Raw genomic sequence first — 5,898 nt, forward strand, 5'->3', positions numbered from 1 at the left:
ACACACTAAGAGTAAATCAGAAAGGAAGATTGGGAGACGGTAAAGAAAAAGCAAGAAGCAAAGAAAAAAGGAGGGATAGAAGGAGAGAGAAGAAAGGTCTAGAAAAGAAGTTACAAATGACAGTGAGTAGATTTTGTTATTAATAATTGCTTTGAATATAAATGGGTTAAGTTGTACACTTAAAAGCCACTGAAAAGATGGGAAGATCAAAAACTCAGGCTTTGCAAGCAAACGCCTTTAATCATTAAACCATCTCTCCCACCTTAGAATCTTATTTTTTTTTAAGAATAAAAAAATTTATAACATACTTGCAATACAGAAAATATGTAAACAAATCCCACAACTGTGCCCTTTGTCCTTCACAAATACGGTTAAGCAGATGAAGACAGTAACATATTCAGGAGAGATAAAGTGGCTTGTCTCCCAGTGAGCGAGGGGAGCTCACAGTGACTGGTCTCTGAGAATTGTCAACACTACTGGAGAAACACAGGAGACCACGATGCAGACACTTTTCCTATCAAACATTAAGCGGCTCTCCTGTTGCAGATGAGCCCGACTGGACTTGGTCCCTCTGGTGTTTTTGAGAACTTCTGCTTCATATGTGGGCAATGAAGCCTTCTCTTGTGACAGCATCACCTGAGGGTCTTGCTGAGATTAGAGAAGCCTACGCCCACACAGGTCATCAGTACTTTGTCCCCACCCTTGAGTTCTTCACCACACGGCTGGCTTTCGATTTTAAACATAATCTGGAAAAAGCTCTTCAAATGCCACCGAAATTCTATTGTGTAGGGACAGAGTGGTCCTAAGAGGACTTTGGAAACATCCTGCTGTCCAAGGGTCATGAGCAGCAGAGCTAGACTTTGATTGGTCGAGTCCACACATCCACCCCTGTAGATTTCTTCAAGCAGCAGCTGGGCACCATTCCTGCCGAGGTCCTCCGGAAGCACTGCTGCTCCCTGGCCCTGTGGGTTGGAGGCCAGTTCAGCACTAAGGAAGGTGCCATTGGTGGTCTCAGCAACGAGTGACAGCCCAAAGCCAGAAGACTTTCCAGAGCTGATGCCTTTCATGTGGTCTGTGTACATATAGATATCCGGAATGAACTTGTTGAGGATGCTTCTTGCAGAATCCACGATCTGATTTGCCATCTGAGGCGATAACGAACAGAGTATGCCATTCCTCTGATGCGCTTGATGTTCCCTGGGTCAGTGAGCTGGACAGGCTTCAGCACCTTCCTCACAGGACACGAGAAAAGCACTTCACCTCCTCCTCCTGGAGGCATTCCCCATCGTCAAATCTTTAGCTCAAATGATTCTCCATCAATCCCAAACTGTTTCAATAGAGGGAGTGCAGTTGCCTTAAGAATATCAACCGAGGGATCAACTTGGTCATTGGTCACTCCTCGCAGGACCATTTTTAAAGGGTGCTTCATGAATGGTGCCAGGCAAAGAAGGGCCTCCAGGTAATACCCAATGCTAGCTTCAAAGTCTCGAAGGCCCGGGTTGTCCCCTCTGGTCCGGATCTTCCGGATCTTGACCGGGCGTCTGCTCAGGGTGGAGAGAACCAGTCTCTGGCGCTAGAAGTTGCACCGGGGTAGCTGAGGCTCTGCGCCTGAGTCGCCGCGCGCGCCCTCTGCCCAGGCCCCAGCGGCCGCCAGCCGCCACTTAAGAGGGCACCGGGATCAAGTCCCGCCAGGACGGCGGCGGCCACAGCCCAGGCTGCCTTCCCAGGGCCCCATGGCCCCCGACACCTAGAATCTTATTTTTAAATAGACAATTATTTGGACAGTGGAAGACAGAGAAGGAGAAGGACTTTCTCAGCAGGAAGAGGGGAGCATGAGGAACACGGCAGCAGAGGACAGGGATTGAGGAAGAGAAAGGTAGAATGTGAATCAGTGTAGTTTCAGTTGCAAACAGGGAAAGACACACACACACACACACACACACACACACACACACTATAGAGTAGAATAGAGTGAGAACAAGAGCACTCCAATGGGCTGAATTAATACAAGTGCCATGGCAGAGGGAGGGGAGTGGAGGTGTAGATGAAAGAAAGATTGTGAGATTCAGAAAACACAATCAGTACAGATCTCAGTACCGATGGGAACGACATCTAAATGGACAGGCGTCCTGGCATCTGCAGAGCCTACTGGTCCTGACAGAGCTCTGTCTTCCAGCATTTGATCCTGTGCAGTAGTGGGCACTCATTCGGAGAGGCGCCTATCTGAGCTCATTTTCCTGCCTCTGGGAACTCCCGCAAGCACCTTGTCCTCGTCCATGAGCGCTGTCACACTGCCGGGGAAAGGTGAGAGTCAGAACCATGGAGGTTGCAGAAGCTGAGGTTGTCTCCATCACAGAGACAGGGTCACGGATCCTGCTGGAAGGTGAGGGAGGCCTGGGGCAGGCGGCTGGGCAGCAGTGGTGAGTGTGATCCCGTGGCCTCTGCTAATGTCCTGTAAATGTCCCCGTCTCCATGGCTGCAGGCTCCAGCTCAGACACAAATGAATCAGCACACTGGCCAATCGGGAGGAGGCTGGGTTGTGACGTCCCCGGGATTCAGGGAAATTGTGATTGGGCCACAGAATGGGGGAGGCAAGGACTGACTCAGAGCGTCAGAGATGGGGAGGGAGTGTCTCAGGCTCCTGTCCCACCAGCCGGCTGAGTGTCCTGGAGTGGGAGGTGACCAAGGAGCATGGTGATCCAAGGACACGTGGAGGGATTAATGCACTGTGCTCACCGTCAACAGAAACGAGTTGGACCTAAATAAGTCCGGATCCATTCAGACTTCCTCCATATGTGGTGACAGTCTGGAGAGTCCCTATGGTATGGGATCTGGCATCAAAATGACCACAGCCTGGAGGAAAGACAGGATTCTGCCCTTGTATCCAGCCTGCTCTCCCTCCTCCACCTGTGCTGCAAAGAACGCAAGTGCCTTATAGTGGCTCTGGGAAAGTCCGTTACAGAGTGCTTACAGGACCCTTGAGCCTGGGTTCCTTAACCTTTGGCGTGGCTAATTCCTGGGCATCCAGGACTTGCACTCGTGTGCAAACATTGTGGAAATACTGTTTATCTCTTTCAGTCTCTCCTTAATTGTCCCAGCCTCCAGCAGCCTCAGGAAGCCCCACGTTGGTGCGCTGAGCTAGTGCGATTCATGACTTGACAGAGAATGTAGCCTGTGTGTTAAATGGCCACCTGGTGCCTGCTACTGCAGTTTCACCTTGGGGGCCACTCGTGGTGGGCAGACAAATAAGTATCTTCTGTTCTTTACTTTGAGGGGTTGCAGTGGGTCAAGACCCAGCGGAAAGCCGCACAGTACAAGGAGCCTTTTAAAAATCACCGAGAAAGAACTCAGCTGAATAGCAGCTAATTTTTAGAGCTGGCCAAGGTAGTTTTAAATTTGGCCATGTCTCTTAGAGGTTGACTTAACTGCTTTGGGCAACAAGGATAACAAATAATGGATATTGAGTTACCTGCTCATTAGCCTTGCTAATGAGCCAGAGTTCAGAGCTGATTTGTTTCCATGAGACTTCACCACACCTGCACCCTGGACCCTGGACCCCTACATAGTGATTTTGCATAGAGATGTGATCTTTGTCACAAGTGAAGGACCTGGTTTCTGCAGGCTGTAAGGTCCAGTGGTTCTTGGGGAGGCCATGCAGTTTCCAAATGGCAGTCAGTTGGGAATTTTTGTTTTGCTTTATATTTTTAAGGATAACTGTCTCACTTTTTTTATTTCTTTGGAAATGATTCTTGTGGAGGTGAAATTTCTCCCATGGTCAATGCAAATCCTGATGCTATTTGGGGTCATCCAAGCTTCCATGTGAAACTGCACCTTTGAAAAAGGTTCAATCGGAAATTAAAAGATAGGCCTGTGCCCGTGATGCAGGATGTCATTGGTGGGTTCTGGGGGCAAAGAGGGTGCATGCTACCACAGCTGTTGGCTGGTCCTGGCCATATTAGAAATATTAACAGAGTTTAGTTTGTCACATGGATACCCCCTGCCACTTTGTAAAGGGCATTGTTGGTCTAGAAAAATGATTTGATCATTTCAATTGATCAGAAGAGACATTTGACAAAGTTCAGCATGCCTTGGTTAAAGTCCTGGGGAAAGTAGAAATAGGTGGGACTTACCTTAAAATAATAAAGGCCATATATGAGTGGGAGCTGGGTGTCTGAGCTCAGGCTTTCATGATTATGTAACAAGCATTTCATCCACTGAGCCCTCTCTTTCATTTTTCATATATTCTTTTGATGATCTTTGCTTTCTTACTTTCATTCATTCATTTTCCCATGTGTTGAGTATTAATAAGGGCAAATGAAAGAAAGGAATCATATCTCTACTTATGGAATACTCACACATGGAATACCACATGTGTACTAATTCTTTAATTTGTTCTATCATTAAGAGTCAATAGAAAAATCAGTATTTTAAGTTTTTTAAACAATAAGCTGAGGTTTAGGGGTTTAAGTATCACTGACTGATACAGTGGATTGAACCATGGTATTAATTTTGGCAGTTTGAATCAATGCCCATATTCTCTCTATTGTGCCATGCTGCTGGACAGAGTTCTCAAAAGAAGAAATATGGGCTGGAGAGATGGCTTAGTGGTTAAGGTGCTCAGTGGCAGCCAAAAGACCTAGGTGTGATTCACCAGTACACACATAAAGCTGGATACACAATGTTGTGCATGTGTCTGGAGTTTGTTTGCAGTGGCTGGAGGCCCTGGTGCACCCATTCTCTCTCTATATCTTCCTCTTCCTCTCTCTCAAATTAGAAAAAAGAAGACATATAAACTGCGCATGGTGTTGCATGCCTTTAATCCCATCACTTGGGAGGCAGAGGTAGGAGGATTGCCGTGAGTTTGAGGCCACTCTGAGACTACATAGCAAAATTTCAGATCAAGCTGGGCTAGTGAGACCCTCTGGAAAACAAACAAACAATCAAAAAAGACATATAATGGCAAGTAAATATTTTAATAAGTGTTCCACACCCTTAGCCATCAGGAAAATGTAAATTTAAAACTACTTTGAGATTCCATCTCATTCAGTCAGAATGGCCACCATCAAGAACACAAGTGAGCCTAACCAACTGCTTTCTTACTGGGTTTGAGGCCTATTCCACATGGAGAAATTCATGGCTGATATTGTAACTTTTGTCAAAAGTCTTTGGCTCAGAACATCACAGGTTGTATACAGAAATCTATCATTGTTGTTTTACTAAATGGCCATGTTGCCAAATTGCCTTATAGGTATTTGTACCCATAGACTAGTGTTCCTCTCAGTCTTGGACAGAGCAGATTCCTTTTGTTTTTCTCAATTTTTATTAATATTTTCCATGATTATAAAAAATATCCCATGGTAATACCCTGCCACCCCTCCCAACTTTCCCCGTTGAGAAATTCCATTCTCCATCATATCCTCTCCTCATCTCAATCAGTCTCTCTTTTATTTTGATGTCATGATCTTTTCCTCCTATTATGATGGTCTTGTGTAGGTAATGTCAGGCACTATGAGGCCATAGATATCCACACAATTTATGTCTGCAGGGAGCACGTTGTAAGGAGTCCTACCCTTCCTTTGGCTCTGACATTCTTGCCACCTCCTCTTCCGCATTAGACCTTGAGCCTTGGAAGGTGTGATGGAGATGTTACTCGGTACTCTAGTCACTTCTTTCCAGCACAATGATACCTTTTTAGTCATCCCAAGGTCACTGCCATCTGAAAAGAGAAGATTCTCTACCCAAAGTGAAAGCAGCATTAATATAAGGGTATAAATATTAAGAGAAGTGCTTACTGGACAGTTTGACAAGCATTGTATACACATTTTTCCAGACATCAGCAGATGTTACAACCTTGGGCTCATGACTATACCTGTTTTAATTTTCAGTATCAGGGATGTA

The 5,898-nt window shown here is 46.0% G+C and overlaps 1 pseudogene; it reads right to left on the reverse strand.

Annotated features, from left to right (window-relative positions):
* Positions 1-632: 632 nt before the first annotated feature.
* Positions 633-1,480, reverse strand: LOC123462962 (annotated as a pseudogene).
* Positions 1,481-5,898: the final 4,418 nt, after the last annotated feature.

This window comes from Jaculus jaculus, chromosome 8 (assembly GCF_020740685.1).
Source record: "Jaculus jaculus isolate mJacJac1 chromosome 8, mJacJac1.mat.Y.cur, whole genome shotgun sequence".
NCBI lineage: Eukaryota > Metazoa > Chordata > Mammalia > Rodentia > Dipodidae > Jaculus > Jaculus jaculus.